The 23,775-nt window shown below is 37.5% G+C and overlaps 1 long non-coding RNA gene across 1 annotated transcript in view; it reads right to left on the reverse strand.

Annotated features, from left to right (window-relative positions):
• Positions 1-2,999: 2,999 nt before the first annotated feature.
• The window catches only part of LOC112673360 (uncharacterized), an 81,335-nt gene continuing 60,559 nt past the window's right edge, over positions 3,000-23,775 (reverse strand). Inside the window, exon 4 of the long non-coding RNA XR_003144745.3 lies at positions 3,000-3,174. This is a non-coding gene — a long non-coding RNA (uncharacterized LOC112673360). The remainder of the gene's footprint in view (positions 3,175-23,775) is intronic.

The raw sequence follows: 23,775 nt of genomic DNA on the forward strand, positions 1-23,775 counted from the left end.
CTGGGTCACTCTCTGCCTCTCCATCTCTCAGTATAGCTTTCCTCTGTGTGGGCTTTATTCTCAGGCACTCTCTCTGCAGGTACTAATTCCTAGCAGCTCTGAAATTATATCTCACCATCTTTGCTTGTCAATACCATTAGTAAGTAGGCTTCTTTTTTCCTAGAAGTTGCAATGTAAGTGTTGTGCCCAAGATCGCGAATCCGAGAAACCACCAAGGAGCCGACACCGATGCAAACACACGAGGGTTTATTTACAAGCTCGAGCTTGGGTCCAAGTGTACCCGACAGAGCAGAGCAGGGATTTGGACCCCGAGGTGGGTTTCAGCTTAGTTTTAAGGGCTGGTCTAGGGGACCTCCAGAAGGGGTGGAGGAATTTCTCAAGTTCTGTTTACATTCTGATATGGGGCTTTCAAGCGCATTGAGCTCTGTTCTCATTCTGGTATGGATGGGGCTTTCTGCCCCTGGCTTGGGCTCTGTTCTCATTCTAATATGGGGCTTTCTAGGACGTTAAGCTGTAAACGATTTTCTTCCTGTAACTGAAGTAAGGTAAATTTCAGCTCTTATTCACCGGGTTGGGATGGCTGTACTTGTGCTAACGCTGAACTTAAAGTGGAATGGCCTTAATTTTCTCGGCCTCCACAGTAAGTCCTAGGATTGATTTGTATTGGCCTGACTTCAGTTGCATGTCCACCCCTATGCCAGGGGAAAGGAATTCACTGCTTCAGCCAGGCTGAGAGTAGAGTCAATACAACTCAAATACTAGAATGAAAATCAAACAAGAATAGTTACCCCACTGTGGTCTCACATCAGGGGTGGTCTCACATATTCAGTTGCCCCATGAAACATACCTTTATCTGTTCATACACCAACTTCCAGGGTTTTGAGTGAGCTGGAAGCAGGTCTGTGGAAACATCAGTCAATCACTGTATATCTAGTATAGGCCTACTATACAATTGTCAAATAAGTGATTCAGCAAATGTCTTAGATTTGAGTCCTCACAACACATTTAATTTACATAAATAATTTATTGAATAATTTGATCTGTAGGAGGCTCCATTTCTTCATCTGTAATGAGAAATAATAATACTTCCCTATCTGGGACAATGCTTTGAAGACCAAATAAGAGTGCTTCATCTAATGCAGTATTTAAATGCCCTTAGGATGCTGATTAACCACTCTGTCTTTTGCTCATAATTGGGGTAAGAAACTAGATATTTTTTACTTGACTTTGAGAAGTTTACAAGGGAGGAGGTGAAGAGAATTAACAAACGTAAAATAGGAATTAACCTAAATACTTAATAGTCATTTCAGCCCAATCTGGTAACTATGTTTTACAATCAATCTTATTTTACTCCAAAAATAATGAGTAACTTGACTTCAATTCTCTCTTCTTACCACCCACTCCCTACCCCCTTTCCATAAACTATTTTTATTAAGTATTTATCAATTCATCTGATGAGTTTCTCATGCAAAACAAGATAAAAGTTTCTCATTTCTTCTCATAGCGTCTGCTTGAGAAATGACTCTGCGTGGAATTCAGAGCAAAAAAATATGTTGCTAGAATATTAAAGCAACACAGATGATTAAAATATCACACCTTGCCTGTTTCTTTGGCAAGCTGAATGAAGAAAACAAAGATGAAATATTAGCATGTGTTTTCACATGAATATGTTAGGGGGGGAAACTTCACAAAATTTTTTTAATTTTGTTTTCACTTATATCAGATATTTTTAAATCTCAAAATTTATCTTGATGCTTCTCCTAAATAATAGCCAGATACAAAATATTTCATAAGTCAGACTTAGAACAGCATAACAGTATTTTTGACCAAGGAAAGAATACCAAATACTTTCTTCTCTTAGTATTCTGGCAGTTTGTCCTGAGTTCACAAATCTGAGTTTCATATACCCAGCTTTTCTTAAAACAAGATTCAAAATTAAGACTCCCTTTAGGGTCCCTTAAAGAATAAAATCCCTCAAGGGGCACCTGGCTGGCTCAGTCCATAGAGCATGTGACTCTTGACCTCGGGATTGTAAATTCGAGTCCCATGTTGGGTGTGGAGATTACTTAGAAAAATAAAGTAAAATCTTTAAAAAAACAAAATCAAAATCTCTTGAATCCGGCTTTATTTGGTAAAGGACCTTACAGTTTAGGTCATTTATCCTCATTAGGTCAAATGAGTTCTCCAACATAATTTTTTTAAAAATAATAATTTTGTTGAGATATAATTTACCTACCATGCAATTCATACACTTAAAGAGCAAATTCAGTGGGCATAAATATATTCACAGAGTCGTGCAACCATTGCCACAATCCGATGTTAGAACGTTTTCATCACCTCACGCCCATTAGCAGTCACTCCTCATTCCCTCCTTTGGCCCGGCCTGGCAATCTACAAACTCTTCTGTCACTATATATTTGCCTCTTCTGGACACTGCATATAAATGAGATCATGCAGGCCTTCTGTGACCAGCTTCTTTCACTTGGTATGTTTTCAAGTTTCAGTCAAATATGGTATACCAGTACTCCATTCCTTTTTATGGCCAAATGATGTTACATTGTAGGAATATGCCACATTTTATTTATTCATTCATCTGTTGAACCCCATTTATCTGTTGAACCCCAACCTCTGGGATTGTTTCTACTTTCTGGCTACTATGAATAATGCTATTTTGAATATCTATATACACATCTTTGCATGGACATACATTTCCATTTCTTTTGAGTAGACACCTAGGAGTGGAATTGCTGGGTCATATAGTATTTGCTTAACCATTTGAAAACTGCCACTTTGTTTTCCAAAGCAGCTGTGCCATTTTACATTCCTTGCACCAATATATGAGGATTCCAATGTTTCCACATCCTTATCAACACTTGCCATTATCTTTTTGATAATTGTCATCCTAGTGAATGTGAAGTGTCATTTTGGTTTTGACTTGTATTTCCCTAATGGCTGATGATGTTGAGTATCTTTTCATGTGCTTATTGACCATTTGTATCTTAATTGAAGAAACATTTATTTACGTCCTTGGCCCATTTTCTCAAGGGGTTGTCTTTTTGTTGTTGTGTTGTAAGAATTATTTATATATTCTGGATATTACAACCTTGCCAGACATATGATCTGCAAATATTTTCTTCCCTTCTGCAGGTTTTTTCACTTTCTTGATGGTATCCTCTGAAACAAACAAACAAACAAAAAAATTCAATTTTGATTAAGTCTAATTTCTCTCTTTTCTTTTGGTATCATATCTGAAAAAACTTTGCCTACTCTACAGTCACAAAGATTTTTTCCTATTTTTTCTTCTAAGTGTTTAGTAGTTTCAGTCCTTACAATTAGATCTATAAACCATAAACAATTAGATCTATAAACTATTAACTTTTGTGTATAGTATAAAGAAGTTCAAACTTACCATTTTGCACATGAATATTCAGCTGTCTAAGTTCCATTGATCAGAAATACTATTCTTTTCCCCCATTGAGTAGTCTTGGAAACTTGATATAATTTTTGATCCTTGAACTAGTTGTGAAAACACTAAATGGCCTAAACTGGACATTTTGAACTATAGTGACTAGATTATTACATTTTTCCATTAGATTTTTCTTTAATTTGATTGTCCTTTAAACGACACAGAGAATATCTCAATCCTAAACTTTAAAGGGGCTTTTGGATTATTTCCAAAACTTAATTTTCACTGTCTCTGAAAAATGAGAAAATTCTTGAAATTTTTCATTGACTTTCTTAAATCTTTGTCTCTGTTAGCTAGATAAGTGAGTATCCTAACTAATGCTTCCTTGTGAATTTTACAATTGACAAAATTTAATTTTTAATCCCAGTTTTATCCTTAATCGCAGTTCGATTACCCAGTCCTTTTCTGTTCTAGTGTAATATAAGGCAGGTTTGATGTACAAAGCATTATAAAGCATCACCTAGGCAGATGTATGTGAATGTAAATGGGAGTATTTTTAGCAATAATATTTTTACCACTAGATACTGCGTAATGAAGAGAGAGAGACATAAATTTTGTGTACTAAAAAACTTGTCATCCATTTTAAAGATTTACTTATTAAATATACACAATCAAGAGATATACTAAATTTGCTTGCCTAGTCATATTCAAGGATCATATCCGTTATGATCTTGTTAGTATTCACAAACTTTCTATGAGATGGTAGTAGTCAAAATGCCACTATTTATAAGAAGTGTATCAGTTAGCTTTCGCTACATAAGAAACATCCCAAAATACAAAAAAAATGACCACTTGCTTAGCTCACAACTCCATGGGTCCATTGGACAGTTCATCTGATCTGGGATTGTTCAACTGGTCTTGGCTAGGTTCACTTAGGAGTCATACAGGTAAACTGGCAGCTGGATAATCTAGCAGAGCCTCACTCACATCCTGGAGGTTGGTCATCTATCAGGGATTACTTGCTTTCATCATTCAGCAGCCTGCCCAGACTTCTTCACATAGAAGTCTCAGGATTCAAGAGTAGCAAGAGAGGGTAAGCCCCAATTTACAAGCACTTCTCAAGCCCTTTATATACATTTGCTACTATATATTAGCCAAAGAAGTCAAGAGCCAACCAGATTCTAGAAGAGGGAAAAATCCAGTTACAGAGAGGAACTGCAAAGTATGTGGCTAATTTTGTTATCTATCACAGAAAGCAAAACACGAGATTTCATAGGGGTAACAAAATAAGGTCTTTAGCATGGGACTTCCAATCATAATTTCTGTATACCTACTACTATTTAAAGTTTTCTGCTACTTCTGAATAATTCCTTTAACAATTATTTTTGCCTTCATTGGGAATTTTTGTTGTTATTTAAAAAGGCATAATGCAAGTACATAGAAAGAAAATATAAAGAAAAGAAAGAGATACAAAATGAAGAGAAAGACTCTCCCTCAATCTTTCTCATTCCCTCCCCACTCCACGCTTGCTCCTTATGGATCATTTTTGTATAGTTCTCCCTTCAGGCCTTTGGAGGTAATACTAAATAAAATGTTTGTGCCTTTATGTCCACATTTACCAACACTAAGCAGTGTCTGTTCCAGCCCTATGTGGACATAAGAAATATTTAGTTTATTTTCTCTATAGCTCTTCCATCTACTTTCTCTTCCTTCTTCTATGTTTGTTGATTACATTTTTAAATTTTAAGTCACATACTAAGATCTCTATTTCAGACTCATCAGCTCCAAGCTGTAGCTCTCAATTTCTCACTGTACAAGATGAGGTATTTCATGTTCTGACATCTTTCCACTTGGCTTTCACAGCCCACACCTCTACCACTTGTCAGAATCTGCCAGGCATCGCATTACTTTGACAATGTTGTGTACCATTTATATTCTGACTTCTATTTATAATAAAGTTCTGCATCCACAGTTTGGTTCTGAAAATCATGAACCAATAAACAATATTAAAAATATGCTGATCATGCAGAAATCATTGGCTAATTGAACTCACAAAGAGGTAATCCTGTGTCTCTTAACCTGAGTCATTTGAAGGAGAGTATTTCAAACATCAAGGTCAAATGTATTTTATGACATTCTGTCACTTGTTTGATATAATGACCCAGTTCAGTTTGCTTCAAATTTATGACGATTTTCTTATACTTTTACAAATCTGTCGAAGAATTTTATTGCATTCCCTTTGTTTTTCTTGTTGTCTGAGAGAAAGTATTCATATTTTATCACATTCTTTAAAGCACCAACTTGCCTTATCATGCTACTTGTTGGATGATATAAAATGCTTCTAGGCCATAAGCACAGCTGTCTTCTTGTTTCTTTTTATTGTTCTCCTGGGTTAGTTCTATTGTTTCCTAAAGCCTTTGGATTTCTCTTGGATTCTTTTAGAAATGGTGTATAGGAGTTGAGTTTAATGAGTCCTTACACGAATGAATGTATCTTTTATTTCCTAGAATTCTAGACCCCTGTTTTTTTTCTTCTTATAATTTGAAGGCATAGTTATACCATCTTTTAAGATACAAGGTTGCTGATGTGAGAATTTTAATGCCAATCCAATTCTTAATCTTTAGTATGCAATGAAGTTATGTTTATTTAAAAATTTTTAATGAGGTATAATGTACAATCCAAAAGTGGACAAATTATAGCTTGATGAATTATCTCAAAGTGATCAAATAAGAGATAAAACAATATCTGTGTCTCAGAAGCCCTCTTTGAGTCTCATTTCCAATTACTACCCTCTTCTTCTAATAAGGCATCATTTTCCTGATTCCTAACAGCTTAATAGTTTTAACTGTTTTTGAAATTTATAAAATAAAAACAAAATAACATATATTCTTTGTGACTAGCCCCTCTCACTCAACATTAGGTATGTGAGATTTATCCACATTGTTGCTTATAAAATTAATCTATTCATTTCAATTTCTGAAAAGCCTTCCATTTTATAAATATACAAAAACTCATATTTTTTAATGTTTATACACATTTGTTTGTTTCTAGTCTTTGGTTGTTGAAAATAAATTATAAACATTTATGTTAGTGCACATATATTTGCTTTTCTAATGTGTTCTATTTTATGCCATTTAAGGTTGTACAATATGATTCTGTTAAGTTTTAGAAGATATTATCAAACTATTTTCCAAAGTATTTTACCAATATCACTCTTACCAGCAATGTATAAAAGTTCTAGGAGGATCCCTGGGTGGCTCAGCGGTTTGGGGCCTGCCTTTGGCCCAGGGCGCGATCCTGGAGTCCAGGGATTGAGTCCCACATCAGACTCCCTGCATGGAGCCTGCTTCTCCCTCTGCCTGTGTCTCTGCCTCTCCCTCTCTCTCTGTCTATCATAAATAAATAAATAAATAAATAAATAAATAAATAAATAAATAAATCTTTTTAAAAATGTATAAAAGTTCTAGTTCCTCAAAATCTTCACCAGCACTTGGTATCATCAGTAGCTATTCTGACTGGTGTATAGTAGCATTTTGTTTTTCAAGCTTTGAGTATCTCTGTATTATCAATGTTGGCCATTTGTTATATAGATGATCAAGTTTTCTGCGAATTTTCCTAGTGGGTTGATTGTATTGCTTAATTGATTTGTAGGAGTTCTTTGCATATTCTGGAAAACTATAACCCTTAGTTGATTATAACATATATCTTCTCTCATTCTTTGGCTTGCCTTTTATACTCTTTCAACAACATGTTTAATGAAGAGAAATAGTTTATTTCATTCATCTTTTCCTCTGTGGTTAGTGCTGACATGCCTTCTTTAGATTCCTTACACAAGTCATGAAGATAGTCTATTTTATGGTCTTGCAGAAGTTTTGCTCTTTTATCATGCACATTTGATCTATAATCACTGGAATTGATTTTTGTGAAAGGTAGGGGTCAGGATTCAAGTTGTCCATATTGACCCAATACATTTATTAAAGGGAAAAAAGTTTTTTGTTCTGCCACCTTTGTCATAAATCAAGTATTAATACATGGATTAATACAATTAATAATATTATTAATTATTAATATTATTAATACAATCCATTAATACATGGATCTGTTTCTGGACTCTAGGATGTTCCATTGTTCTATCAGCAAATCCTGGCACCATGCTACCCATTTTTAATTTATGGTAGCTTTATTTTTTTATGACTTTATTTATTTATTCATGAGAGACATGGAGAGAGAGGCAGAGACATAGACAGAGGGAGAAACAGGCTCCTCGCAGGGAGCCCGATGTGGGACTTGATCCCCAGACCCGGGATCATGACCTGAGCTGAAGGCAGAAGCTCAACCACTGAGCCACCCAGGTGCCCCAATTTATGGTAGCTCTAAACTGAGGCTGTAGGTATTGTTGGTAGTGTAGGTCCTCTAATTCAATATTTTTTAAGATAGTTTTAATTATTCTTGGCCCTTACATTTGCATATAAATTTTAGAGTTAATTTGTCAATTTCCACAAAATCACCAGCTATGATTTTGATTGAAAATGTATTGAATATATATATTTAGGAGAATTAACATCAACAATATTAATTCTTTCTGTTCATGAAAATGATATATATCATTATGTATTTTGATTTTATTTTCTAGCAACAATGCATTACAGTTTTCTATGCAGAAGTCCAATACATTTTTACTAGACTTATTCTATGTGTTTGATATTTTCAATGCTGTTGTTAAGTAGTATTTTAATTTCAGCAAATTGTAAATATTTGCTGCTGTAGTACATGACACGATGATTTTTAAGGATCACCTTATATCCCTGACCAAATGTTACTTCTGAAGATCCCTTTAGATTTTCTATGTAAAAAAATCAAAGTGTGTTGTTTCCAAGTAGTAAGTTTTATTTCTTCTTTCCCAATATTAGCCATATTTATTTGTTTTTGCCTCATGCAGTGGAGAGAACCTCTTTTTGCAGTGGAGAGAACCTCTTATACAAAATTGAAAATATATGTTAATATCAGACATTCTTGTCCTAATCCCAACCTTGGGCATTTTCCCTAGACACTCATATTTAGATTAAGAAAGTGTCCTTAAAAAAAAAAAAAAAAAAAAAAAGAAAGTGTCCTTATGGGCACCTGGGTAGCTCAGTGGTTGAGTATCTGCCTTGGGCTCAGGTTGTGATGCTGGAGTCTTAGGATCGAGTCCTACATTGGGCTCCTCACAGGGAGCCTGCTTCTCCCTCTGCCTGTATCTCTGCTTCTCTCTGTGTGTCTCTCATGAATAAATAAATAAAATCTTAAAAAAAAAAAGTGTCCTTACATTCTTGGTTTGCTAAGGACTTTTTAAAAATTAAGTAGGCTTCAGTACCAGCATGAAGCCCAGCGTGGGGCTTGAACTCACTACTCTGAGATCAAGATCTGAGCAGAGATCAAGATTCAGATACTTAGCTGACTAAGCCAACAAGGCACCCTCCTGCTAAAGATTTTTTTTATCACAAATGATAAATTTTATAAACTGTCTTCTGCATTTATTGATTATTTAATTTTTCTCCTATATTCTGTTAATGTGATCAAATGAATTGATTTTTGTGTGTGTTTAACCAACTTTGTCTTCCTGGAATAAACTTAAATTGGTCAAGATATATATTGATATATATATCGATATTAAGTTTATTGATTATTGATATTGATATATTGATATATATTGTTAGTTTTTAGAGGATTTTTTCATCTATTTCCATGTAAGGTATCAGCTTGTTATGTTTGGAATATAACTGCCAGGTTTTGTTATCAAAGTTATGCTAGCCTAATAAATGAGTTGCAAAATGTTTCCCCTCTGTTCTTTGGAAGAGTTTGTATAAAATATGTATTCTTTCTTTCTTTTATAGAGAAGTTTCTGGAGAAGGTAACATTGCCTGAAGAGCTTTTTTTTTCCCTCTTCTTTATGTTATATTTTACTAACAGATTTGATTTATTCAATTATGGATTCAATTTAAAGATTATAGGTAAAATGGCATTTCAAATATCTCTGAGGATTTAAGCTTAAGTTAGCAACTCTTCCCCTAGGTTATTTATGCATCCTCTTCAGTCTGTTGTCTTTTTGCTTATCTTGTTATTTCTCCTTTCCATGGCCATTTGTCTTCAAATACTTGGAAATGTTGGTTATCCAGTGATTTACTGCAGAGGACCAGATTAAAAACATCAACAGCTGGCTTGAATATGCTCAGCCCTTATCAACTCCTACACTAAAGGACACTTGCTATAAAATCTGTGTGTGTGTTATGAGATGATGTCAACTGGCAGGCTTCTCTTTTACTCCCTAATAGAGCATGAAAGAAGAAGCTGTTCCCCTCCTCCAAATGGCATAATTAGAAGGGTCCTAATATACAAAGCTAACCCCTGTTCTGGATGCCCACTTTCTGACCAAAACTTCTGTTTCTTTAAGGAGTATCTCTCTGGCTTTATCCTGGAAATTAGTTCTGCAGCTGTACTCAAGGGATGATGAAGAAGGGTAGGAGAGGCTATCCTAAAAGCCACTTAGCAAAGAAGTCAGCCAGGCCCCTACTCTATCCCTTCTCTCAGTTCTGCTCTCCATATCTGCAGTTTCACTGGTCACAGCATGAATCCCACACTCAGCTAACAACTTCTGAGCTCATTCAAATCACCTGTTGGTATGATCCTACCTTTCAGAAATTTCTAAGTATCTTTGTTCCACTGATGTTCCCTTCTGTTTTAATTCCTTCCTGTCATTTCAATATTTTCCTTTTTGTTTAGCTTTTTAGATTTTTATTTCACAAGGTTTTTTTTGTTTTTTTTTTTTTTTGGAATATATAGGATTAAAAGATGTATTCAATCACAGTTCTTGAATTTAAACATATTTTTAAAAATTTGAATAGTATTTATTACTTAGTAATATTATATAAATAACATGAAACTAAGGAATTTAAAGTGATAGTGGAGTATGTTCAAGATTATTTTTAGAACATCCAAGAAATACAAAAACACCAACATACATGTAGGTAGGGAGAAGGGAGAGTAAAGACAAGAGAGAGAAGGTATAAAATTTAGGACAATATCCAGCCAGCTCCCTAGGGAGTTTCTTTGTTTTAATGAAAAAGAATAATAAGTATGCTGGAATAAGATTTAAAATGTGCCTATGCTATAAATCTTCATATAAATCAGAAATTAACAAGCATTTTAAAGGTCCATGTCTGCTAAAAGTACTATTTTATCTTCATTTTACTCATACATATCAAATAGATTATGCATATCGCGTGTAAGATATATCACCAAGAAATACCCTAATTTATCAGTAAAATCATTCATTCTATTAACATGATAACTTCATGCTTATACTAATTTAAAGGAATGTATGTTATTGGTCTTGAAAATAAAAACATACATCTTCAACCTCCCTTTCCCTGCCTCCTAACCCAGTGGCAACCTCACTGGCTAATCTATATGGACCTTAAAAAGCTAACAATAAAACAAAGGACAACCCAGGGCCCAGGAGTGATGAGTAAGTGACTTAATTGGAAATGCCCTATTTACTACATAGGAACCACCCTGATAAATTATTTTATAAGGCATAAAGAATTCCCATTTATGCCACTTTTTAATTTTCAAAACATATTTTCTCGATCTGAAAAAAGTGTACCATTTTCAAGATGTGACGGTTCTTCTCCCTCTGCCTACTCCAGCTCCCTCTCCCATTCTCTGCCCTACTTTGTACCCCAGGAGGACACTTCCCTCAGCACAGCCTCTTGTAGACCCCCTTGCCAGCTGGCTTCCACTTGGGTCAGGCCACTAGGAAGTTATGGCAGGAGATCACAAGCTGGGAGGTGAGAAAAGTCAAAAGATTTCTCCCTACTCCGTCTTAGCTTCCCTCCCTGGTCTCTGACCCTGCCTGCCTATTTACAGCTTCCTCTACACTCCAGTGCTCCATGGACTCCAATGACAGCAATTCCTTCCACAGTGGTAATGACCTCCCATTAGGGCTAGTCTCCTTCCCTGGCCTGTTCCCTTAGCCCTGACCACATTTCTGTAGCTAGTCTTGTCACCAGAATCTCTTGTCACCAGGGTGAGCCCTGTTTGTGGTTGGAATACTGACAGATACACTAGATTTCAGAAATGATATATATAGTTCAAATCCTAGTCATATGGGGCCCTAAGTAAATCTCTGCTACCTTACAGTTAGAAATTCTGTTGATGTCCTCTGATTGTGAGATCATTTTAAATGACAGGAAGGAAGGAAGGGAGAGAGAGAGAAAAAAAAAGAAGAAAGAAAGAAAAAGAAAAAAGAAAGAAAGAAAGAAAGAAAGAAAGAAAGAAAGAAAGAAAGAAAGAAAGAAAGAAATCTGAATAGGCCTGACCTAATCATTCAAGCCTTTTAATGGGAGTCTTGTCCAGTTGGTCATGGAAGAGAAGTCAGAGAGATTCGAAGCATGAAGGGTTTTGACACCAAGGAGGTTCTCTGCTGCCAAGATGGAAAGGGCCAGGTGACAAGGACTTCAGAGTGACTTCCTGAGAGTGATTCCCAGCCGAAAGCTAGGAAGACAACAGTGACCTCAATCCTATAACCACAAGGAAATTAATTCTGCCAGCAACCAGTGAGCTTGGAAGAGAATCAAGAACCCCAGAGAGAACAGCCCTGGCCAACAAACTGATTTCACCTTGACGAGAATCCAGACACTATGCCCCTGAACTTCTGACCTATAGAAATTGTGAGGTAAGAAGTTTGTGCTGTTTGAAGCTGCTAAATTAATCCAGCAATTAAGCAGATAATGTGTTAAATGTAATAGAAAATGAATACAGCGATACCCCAACCTCCAAAATTCTGGGAGTTTTGGTTCATCTGGGTTGGGGTCCAGGCTTGGGGAATTTCAATACTTTTTATCATAGGCGATGCTAATATTCAGTCAGGAATGAAAATTATTTTTTCCCCTTTCAACTGAACTGGAACTTGCTGAAAAATAAACCCCTAGAATAGTTTTCATCTTTCCAGTTCGCCGAGTCAACAAATAGTTATTGAATGTTCACTGGGTGCCAGGTGCTCAGACCTGGGGATTTATTTAAAGGTAAACAAAATCATGGGATGCCCAGTGGCTCAGCGGTTGAGCATCTGCCTTCGGCCCAGAGCATGATACTGGAGTCCCAGGATCGAGTCCCACAGCAGGCTCCACGCAGGGAGCCTCCCTCTGCCTGTGTGTCTGCCTCTCTCTCTCTCTTTCTGTGTCTCTCATGAATAAATTAATAAAAAATATTTTAAAAAATAAAAAAGGTAAACAAAATCAGACACCATCATTTCCCTCATGGAGCTCACAGTCAAGAGTATGAGAGAACACATTTTTTGAACACCATGTTTTTTTCTGCACATAAGGCTAGGTTTCTTTTTACAGAAATTGGCAGAAAATAAGCACTTGCTTAATACTTCGGTGGTTGCACTGCATCTCGTATTTCAGGGTGCCTTCTCAAATATTTTAGCTTGAACCACAGAGTCCTGTGTGGGGAAGATAAATTTGCTGGAAATGCCCTTGATCAGCAGGAGTTTGGTATGCTTACAGAGGTCATTTGATTAATTCAGAAAAAAAAAGTCGGATAAGAAGTCAACATAGACTCAGTCATCATTCTCGGCATTAAGACACCGGGATTGCAAGTGTTGGCTGTCATAGTAAATAAGTCTTTTAAAATCACCTTTAAAAAAAGAGTTTGAGGGGCAGCCTGGGTGGCTCAGCGGTTTAGTGCCGCCTTCAGCCAGGGGGTCTGATCCTGGAGACCAGGGATTGAGTCCCATGTCGAGCTCCCTGCCTGGAACCTGCCTCTCCTTCTGCCTGTGTTTGTGTGTGTGTGTGTGTGTGTGTGTGTGTGTGTGTGTGTGTGTGTGATGAATAAATAAATAAAATCTTTTAAAAAAAAGAGAGTTTGGAAAAGAAAAAGATTAAACAAGTAATTTCACCAAGAAATGTAAAATAACTACTGTGATAGGTGTTTCCAGAGGGAGGTACACATAAAACAGAGGGACAGGAATTGGGGTTGGGACAGGGGAATGTCAGGGAATATGTCTCTGAAGAAGTATTCTTAAGCAAGGAAGTCAAAGAGGAGGCCATGGGAAGCAGGATTGAAAGGTAGGCTGATAAACAGATTGCTCACACATTGGTTCTCAGGCCTGGTTGCAAATCAGAATATCCTGGGAAACTTCCCAGAGATCCTGATTTAACGTGTTGGAGGTGTAGTCTGGGCAGCTGGAGATTGTCCCAGTGTACATCCAAACAGAAAAAACAAAAAAAAAAAACAAAAAAAACAGTATGTGTAAAGTCCTTGTGGCAAGAGGAGACTTCTCCAGGAACTGGAAGAAGGCTGGGCATAAGGAAGTCATGGCCCTCCCCAGATTTTCAATAGCCATGTTACAGACACATGTGACACAATTTGCCCTATTTGAGTCACTCTTATTCAAAGTATTTCTAACATGTTACCTTGTATTGAAAAGTCCTCTCTAGGAATTCAATATGTGAAGTAAGAGAGATTTCACCAAAATTAAAAGGATTGTCCCAGGTTAAAAAGTAAAGGATCTTGTAGTTTATTTGTACAACCTGCCTACCACCCCCACCACCCCTACGATCCCCACTCCCACCACTCAGCCTTGGTCCAGACAGAGACATGTTTCTAAATTCCAACATCGTGTGATTGGAGAGGGGCAACAATGCTCTCCTGAAAGAGAGAAAGAAGGCAGCATTTAATGGTGCATGTCTTTTCTTTCTGGCCTGCCCAACAGTGTAGTCAATATTACATTCCATATAGCATATAAAGAGTTCACTACTGACCAAAGTGCAAATTGTCCTTTTAACGGCATTTTGATATCAGCTGCATAATTTGCATACAGCATAGAAAATAAACTTGATTGATATGGGATAATAATCTAAAAGTCTCTTTCGGCATAAAAAGACCCAATCACTCTCAAACTACCAAATCAAACAGGGTTATGCAACAAACCTTGGTCACTGTTGCCTCTTATTCATCTTAAGCAAAATTGGCCTAGTTGCTACTTCTCTGAAACCCCAGTATGTTCCTGCCTCAGGTCCTGTGACTCAGTATCCCCTCTCTTGGGATGTCATCCTCCTGTATCGTTGCCATTCACTTCCTTACTTTCCTCAATTACCTCTCAGAGTTTCCTTGACTACCCAATTAACAGCACTGCTCTGATTCTCTATACTTCCTCCTTGCTTCAGTTTTACTTGCACTATGTATTATTACCCTGTGATGTATTATAAAATTGCTTACTTTTTGTCTTTCTCCTCAACCCTGACCCAGTTTGTAAGCTCCATGAGATCAGTAGCTGTATCTCATTTGGTTGCTAATTCTTAAAACCTAGAATGGTGGCTAGTGCATACTTAGTGCTCAATATATACTTTTTAAACTAAAATAGGACCATTGATAGTAACATAAAAAAACAAAAAAGTGTTTTCACAAAGAATATACTCTTATAAAAAAGTTAAGATTCTAAGAGAAATGGACACATGAAGGAAAACTATGAAATATTTCACGGCTATTTTCTGGATAGTTTGTGATTAAATTTTACAGAATGTCAACCTTCCTTGAAAATTGCTCTTTTATAGATAGGGCCACTTGCATAAAAATTAAATTACTTTTCTGTAGCATATTCCATTAAATTCTACAGGCATTTTATTCATCAAGGCAAATAAAAATAATATGATTTGAAGTTGAACAGTTCCTCATATTTCTGTTAGAAATCTCTGTGGAATGGACAGTGATAGATCAAAAGAAAGTTACATAACTTTTTAAATCAAAAAGCAATATACAAGATATAAAGATGTTCAAAGTGTGGAAAATAAAAAGTATGAGTAAATACATTTTCGGTTCCATTCTTAGTTCTTCCCAATTTTGTTTAGTATTGTACTAAGGTATCTAGTATAATAATAAATATATTTCCTAGTGATAAGAACTGAAATCCTTGCTTAAGCTACCCCCATTTCTCATCATCTCTTGGAAACCTCATATAAGCATTTCTCATTGAGTTTGGAGTAATGTCATGTGACTGCTATTTAGTCAATGTGGGCATTGCTTGGATGCAATTAACTGTTCATTATTTGAAAAGAAGTTATGACAATGTTTTTCAAAGCTGGGCGTACACTAGAATCAGCTGGAGGGCAAGTTAAAACAGATTGCTGAGCTCCACCCCAAGTATCTTTTTTTTTAAAGATTTTATTTATTTATTCATAGAGGCACAGAGAGAGAGAGGCAGAGGGAGAAGCAGGCTCCATGCAGGGAGCCTGACGTGGGACTCGATCCCAGGTCTCCAGGATCACGCCCCAGGCTGCAGGCGGCGCTAAACCACTGTGCCACTGGGTCTGCCCCCACCCCAAGTATCTTGATTCAGAGGTCTGGAGCAGAGCTGGAGAATTTGCGTTTCTCTCAAGCTCCCAGGTGATGCTGATGCTCCTGATTTAGGGACCATCTTTGGAATAACACTGGTCAGTTGGGTTTAGAGGGTTCCATTTCCTTCATCTACTCCTACATTTCAGAACCACCCTATGAAGTAGGCCAACCAGAGAAAGAATGAGTTAAACATATACACGTAATTGCCTGTGAAAAGTGTGTGTTCTTTGTTTTAATTTTCATAAATAATATCATTCTCTATATGTCGTTCCTCAACTTGTTTTCTTTATTTATGAGAGAAAGAGAGAAAGCAAGGGGAATAACAGAGGGAAAGGGACAAGGAGACTCCCTGCTGAACAAGCACAGAGCCTGATAAGGGGCTCAATCTCAGGACCACAAGATCATGACCTGAGCTGAAACCAAAAGTCAGACGTTCAACCCACTGAGACACCCAGGCAGCCCCTCAACTTGCTTTCTTTTACTTAATATTTGGTTTTGAGGATTCATGTGATGTGCTCGCTAAATATCTAGTTTATTCATTCTCACTCTGTCATGGTATCTGTTGTATGACTCTATCAAAATTTTAACTCTTCTCTTGGTGGACGTTTAGGGTCTTTCCAATTTTTTTTATAATTACAAACACTACTATAATCAATACACCTATACATGTCTTCTTATACATATGGGTCAGAGATTTTATGAATGGAGTTGTTAAGTCATAGGATATTTGAATCTTCCATGCCACTTAATGCATCAGATAGATTGTGTGAATGGTGTCAATTAATGGAAACAGTGTGAACTGTTTCCTATAATAGTGTAACCCTGAGCTTGGGTATGTAATTTCTTTGGCCAATTGGATGGTAGGAAATACGAAGCAAACAGAGGTTTGGAAAGTGATTCTATGATTCTACTTGCATCATTACATGATTAAACATGCTCACATTTGCTTTTCTGAGACTGCTAGGAGAATGTATCTCACCTGCTGGAGCAATGTAATAGATATATAGACATAGATATAGATATAGATATCAAAGAAAAATTAAGAAAAGCCCAGGCATCTCATTGGCCATCTTAGACTGGCCTTCAGCCAAAAATCAACAATGCAACTTATCTACACTTGTTTGACTTATCTAACTGACCCATAGCTGACCACAGATGTATAAGTTGACCTAACAGTAATAAATGGTTCCTGTTTTAAGACATTAAGCTCTGGAGTGGTTTCATACACAGTATTATTGTTGTATGACATAACTGATATACTTGATATTGGTAAATATTTTCCCAAAGTAGTTGAACCAATTTGCATTTCCATCAATGATGGTTTCTCACATCCTCCTAACACTTCATATTATAAGACTTAAATGCTTTTGCCAATAAGACAGTTATGAAACTGTACCTTGCTAAGAGTTTTATTTTTACCTCCATAATTACTAGTGAATATGAGCATACTTTCACATGCTTTTTGGCCAACCATTCCTCTGCCTTTTGTACTTTTTTTTTGCCTCAGCATGAATCAACAAGAGTTAAAACCATTCTAAGATCTTTAAAAATTAAATTTTCTGAGAAAAAGAATAAAACTTGACTAAGTTGGAGTGAATCCAAAAATTAATTAATTAAAATAAAATGTCAGTGTTCCCCTCAAAATTAGACTTTCTGATAAAAGAATGGGAATATGATCAATGGAAATCATCCTCCCAAAGACCCACTGGATCATCAATTATTCTGACTACTAGTAATAGGGTCTGTGTATGTGTGTGTTTGTAAGACAGATGTTATAATATCAAATTTAAGTGTAGGGTAATATCGCTGGATTTGCCGTAAACAATGCTAACAATTGCATGAAATTGCAATTTGGGATTGTCTAAATTTGGGCCACCAAAGCACCAAAGCTGATTTGCTAAACTTGGGTGAATCTCACTCACACCAGACATAGGAGAACATCAGGACTCCTGGGTACCAACAATCAACAGCTACCATTGGGCTTGATCAGTGCTCACCCATTGGCATTCTGATCATGTGACCCCTGGCAGTCTACAGCACCCAAAGGCAATGGGTGTGGCAGAGTCATCCCTTACCCTATGAGATCCTTGCAGCTGGTCCCCAGGATCTCCCCTCCTCATGCCTTGTGTCAGGAAGAAGTTGGCCATGCCTATCTCCTCCAAATGGTTTGGTGACCATTAGCCCCCAGTTCCAATGGACTCTTCATTCCATGTGGGAGAGTGGTGCTTTCCTAAGTCAATCTTTTTTGTTTTTTTAAGATTTTATTTATTTATTCATGACAGACACAGAGAGGAAGAGACACCGGCAGAGGGAGAAGCAGGCTCCATGCAGGGAGCCCAACTCGGAACTCTATCTGGGTCTCCAGGATGACCTGCTAGGCCAAAGATGGCGCTAAACCACTGAGCCATCCGGGCTGCCCTCCTAATTAAACTTAAGCCATGTCTCACAAGGGATGACTATTCCTTGCTTTTATGAAATTGTTCCACTTGTTCCTTTTCTCCTCTCTCCTCCTCTCAATCACATCTTTTTCTGTATCCAATTTTGACAAATATTTGTAAGGTATCTACATGTGCCAATACTACAGTGTAGAGACTAGCCAGCCATAGCTGCTACACCCTTGCCTAGCACAGAAGAATGCCATTTAAAAGGTAATTACAGTTCTCCTGGGGATCACATTAGCCATCTATTATTAGCCCATAGCTGAAGTCACAGTTATAGTTCAATGCTTTGCATTGAGTACCTTGGAACTTAAAATACAACCCATATATTTAAGCTGCTATTTTTAAGATTAAGATTGATTCCTGTCCTCAGTCCATAGCCAGAGCCACATTTTCTCATTCTCATTCTCATCCTCTCCATAGTAAAGAAGAACACACACACACATAAAAAAAAAAGAATAAATTTAATTATGAATCTGAACATAGTGTCATATTCATCTCAATCTTGTGGAAAACCTGGTTAAGCCTCCCAGAAGATCCCTCTCTGTGTCACAACATCATCTTCCTTGTGACAGATTTCACATTTCTTTTATATCATGAGGTAATGACTAAATTGCTGCTCAGGGAAATGGTATTTGGCTAAAGGAAAAAAAAATATTGGTGCAAGGGGAGAGATTTGTGCAGTCTGAATGCCTAGGTCAATTTCTGATCTGAAGAATAGAATACAAATTATGTGATGAATCAATATATTCCCCCACACCACAGCAGAAAAGAAAAGGGGCTGGGGCTAATCCCAAATGAGATACTTTGTAGAAGAGAATATGACACCAACTCATGGAGATTTTCTACTACATGTGTCTCACGCAAAAAAAAATAAATAAAAGTGTGGGGGAATGCCTTTTATACCAAACATATATCAGATAATGACATATAATGAAATGCACACATCTTCTTGGGGAAAAAAGAGAAGCTATTATATTCCACTGAGAGGCATAATGTATCAAAGAACTAAAAGGCTCCCTTCAATGCCATAATTTTCTCCAAAAATTTTCTGGAAGCATTTCACCACTTTAAAATACACCCATTAAGACCAATACTATCTAGAATAATTTGGAAGACTATAGATTAAACTTTAATACAATGCTTCATATATATTCCTTTGCATACTGATCGCGAGGGAGCGACAGCAAATTCTGTGTGCCATAATGCATACTGCCAAAACTTCAGAATAGTTCCACATTTCTCTATAGATGCTTCATGATGGGTTTTTTCACCCATCCATTCATTACTATTCAACAAATATACATTAAATACCTACTGTGTACCAAGCATCCTTCCATGATTAAAAATAAAATGATGAAAAGAGAGACGAAATCTCAGGCTTCCTGGTGTTTATACTGGGTAAAGAGTATTAAACTTTGAAACAAGTAAATTCAAGGAGGAATAAGTGTACCAAAGAAAATAATGAAGGGGAATGAGATAGAGAACACCGAGAGGGGATGGGACCTACATTAGATAGGGTAGTCAAAGAAGGCCTCTTTAGGAAGTACAACGACATGAAGGATGAAGGGGGCAGCCATGTGGAGATGTGAGGAAGGAGTGTCACACATAGAAATAGAAGCCCCAGATGGCTGTGAAATGTTCGTGAAGCTATACTCCTTCTTTGATTTTATCTCTGTAGTATGCACTATTGATAATCTGACCAGATACCCAAGATCAGCTTCCTGTATTCTTTATGTCTAACTTTGTGTACCTGCAGCTTCATTCAGAAGTCTTCTCTTGGGCCACTTTTGAGCCACATTAAGCAAAAAGTCAAAAGTTTGTGTCCTCTGAGAGGAGCTGGAGAAAGACATAGGCATGAAGGCTTAGCTCTGTAGCCTTGAGTGAGGGGTTGGAAAAGTCTCTGCAGTGTAATTTGCACTCCTGAGATCCCCTGGGATCAGGCTGAGGCTGAACCTTTGCCTTAAGTCATATCCCTGCTTGGCTCCCTCTTCTTCCTTGACCTGCTTCTTCTGAACTCTTATTGGTTTCTCCTGGGAACACATTTTAAGTGAATCACCTTCACTCAAATCCTCATTGGAGGATCTGCTTCATCCTCCATGCCGACGTGAATAACTGAAAATATATCATGTTGCATGCTATGAATTATCCTGGTATCTGAGAATTGTGGAGTTTGGGGAAGATACCTTGTTGATGATGATGATGATTGATGATGGGTTCTGGTTCCAGTTTTTCTAGCATGTAATCATGTGACCCTAGACAAAGTCATAACTCCGGACTTTAGTTCTTCATCTATAAACTGGGTGGGTGAAGGGATTGGTGACCTCCAGAGAAATTTTCCTAGGACAAAATGATATGCTACATGTATGCATGGATGGGAATGATCTACTGATACATAGTCACAAATGCTGCATGCATCTAGAGGGATAATGGTGGTATACCCAATGGGATGTGGAGAGATCAGTGAGTGATTTTTCCAGTAAGTCTCTAAGTGGTCTTCACTTTGTTTACTGCTGTGAGAAGTAATGAAGAGCGGTTGGTTAAGGCCAAGAACAATGATCAACGGAAGTTGCTGGGAGTCAGGAGAATTTGGGTGTAATTATGCTTTTACCTTAGACCTAAGTAAGATTGAATGATGGGAAACCTCATCAATGAAGGGAAAGAAAAAAGGCCAAATGAAAACACACTTAAGAAGTGTCTATTCTCGGGATCCCTGGGTGGCGCAGCGGTTTGGCGCCTGCCTTTGGCCCAGGGCGTGATCCTGGAGACCCGGGATCGAATCCCACGTTGGGCTTCCGGTGCATGGAGCCTGCTTCTCCCTCTGCCTGTGTCTCTGCCTCTCTCTTTCTCTCTCTCTGTGACTATCATAAATAAATAAAAATTAAAAAAAAAAAATAAGAAGTGTCTATTCTCTTGGTGGGAAGAGCAGAAGCTAAGAACCAAGACAAAAGCTGCCCAATGTGATTGCACCTGAATCCCTGAATCTGGACATGTCCACTAATTCCTGTTCCACTGTAGCTAGAAAGTAATTTCCAAAGCTTTTGAAAAAAGGAAAAAATGGAGAACAAGCAAAAAGAAGCTCAACTTTACATTATGCAAATAACTATATAACAGATATTCAGAATGTATTATTTAACATTACCTTAACAACCATTGCAGTAGAAAAAAAATAGATCTAAAAATAGCTGAGTGTAGGCAGCTAGGTGGCTCAGTCAGTTAAGCATCTGCCTTCAGCTCAGGTCATGATCCCAGGGTCCTGGGATGGAGTCATGGATCATGCTCCCTGCTCAAAAAGAAGTCTGCTTCTCCCTCTCCCTCTGTCCTTCTGTCTCACTTATGTTCTCTCTCTCTCTCTCTCTCTCTCTCAGAATAAATAAATAAAATATTTTTTAAAAAATTAGCTGTGTGGTGTCAGTGACATAACTGAGTCTCAGGTTTCCTACTTTGTAAAATGGAGGAAATCCCTGAATTCCAAAGGGGCATCCTGAGGTTTAGAGCAGAGAAATAGTTGGCATGGGAGGCACCACAATCAGCACTCCCTCTAGGACTCACTAAGCATTTTCCACCCCTACTCTGTTTCTCTGCTCTTCCCATGGCTGACTCTGTCCTTACTACTCAGTAGTGGCCCCTTGATAAAATACCAATTATTAACATGTTATTCTAGGTGTCTCTTGTACATTTCCTCAGGGCACAGATTCTGACATTCACTCCTAACTCAACATATGGTAACCATGGATAGAACAGACCTCACACTCTCCCACTCTGTAGTCTCTGAACTCCATTAGCCAGGTATATATCAACATTGGAGAGGGGTACCTGACATCAATCCACCAGGTCTTGCCTTTACTGCACTTCTGGTGAAAATCATGACTTTCTAAACTTATCTTGTGCTTCCTGCAAGCTTTTCTATACAATTTGATCTTTTAAGGAGGAAAGAAAACCACATCTTTATATCCCCAGGCATTTTGTGTCCTTCGCTAAAATTAGTACAGCTGCTGCTATGCTATTTTAGGAAATGCAGGGTATCTCTCACTCTTCAGACCTACCAGCTTAACCAGTTTTGAGTAGCATTATGCAATATGTAGTATGTAGGTTAGGCACCACCAGTCTGTTCTTTCTACCCCAGTGCACCAACATAGTTAGCAAGAGTGTGATCAGGTAGGTGCAAAAGCCAGTAGAATGGATACATGTGATATGAAGAGAAGTGGAAAAGTGAAAATCCCAGAAAGATAATGTTTTAGGCCAGTCTCCCTAGAAGCAGAATACTAGATGGAGATTCTTGACAAGTGATGGAGTGTTCTCAGGAGAAACCTGTCAGGGAGTGAGAAAAGTGGGGTAGTACAGAGAAAGAAGGTAAGCAAAATATATAGTTTCAGGTGAAGTCTAATCTCAGTTTGACCCCACAGGGAGTTTAAAGATGTGAATGACACCAAGATCAGTCTGTGTGAAGGCTGCCTCAAGAGAGGGGATGACCTACACACATCTCTTGATGGTGCAGCTCCTCGAAGCCTAGGCAATTCTCTGGAGAAGTGGGCAGCTGTGAGCCAGTAACAACCAATACTCACAGCAGCTGGGAGGAGAGGCTCCATCCTGGTAAAGGGGATTTGTGTGGGTACTCATCCTAGTGGCAAAAATAACAGAGACATCAGAGCAATGTTAAAAAAAAAAAAAAAAAAAAAAGCTTTGAAATCTTTAAATTCAGGGATTGTATCTTTTACACAGAATAAAATCTCCAGCACTAATATTGGCCCAAAAGTGAAACACATACTCAATGTTAGGTGACCAATGATTAAACTAAACCACAATTTATTTGGCATAGAATAAACTGGAAGAGGAAATAGTTATTAATCTCCAAGTGAGGACATCTGAGTTAAAAGAACATGGAGTTAATTTCAAGAAAAATGGAAAATTGTACCTAATCAAGTCTTCTTATTTTACCTGTGTCCTTCAGTGGCAGATAAACTGTGTGGTGAGGAAGAAAAGTATTGGATGTGGTATAAAAAAAGTGGGGAGTCATAATCACAGCTTGGTCACTTACTAATTTGTATGTCTATAGATTAGCCTCAAATAAACAGTCTCAGGTAACTCAATTCCCACATGGAAATTGTAATAACTAAGATGCCTACCCCATGAGGTTCTTCTGAAGCTCACACGAGTTAATGCACTTGGAAGGAAACCTGTGTCATTTCAATGCAACTAACAGACCCCAAGGACAAGGGCAAAAAGTGATGTATTGTGTAGGGTCTGGGTTCAGCTAGCCACATTGGCGGCATGCTGTTCCCCTCATATCTCTCATGTCTCTTCCTATCCTAATGTCAACTTCATTCTTGTGGACTGAGCTGCCATTCTTATGAGATTGATACTTGACAGTGAAAAGCTTTAAACTTTTATCACATAAGAGGGAAGAACCTTCTTCCTTTGGTTCTTAGTAAAAAAAAAAAAAAAAAAATGCTGACTAGAACTCTATTGCACTGATTGTAAACCCTGTGAAAGAGACAGTGTTTGAAAGCCACTCTGTGATATATGAAATTGGGGAATAAATAGTTTCCCAAA

This window comes from Canis lupus, chromosome 24 (assembly GCF_003254725.2).
Source record: "Canis lupus dingo isolate Sandy chromosome 24, ASM325472v2, whole genome shotgun sequence".
Classification (NCBI taxonomy): Eukaryota; Metazoa; Chordata; class Mammalia; order Carnivora; family Canidae; genus Canis; species Canis lupus.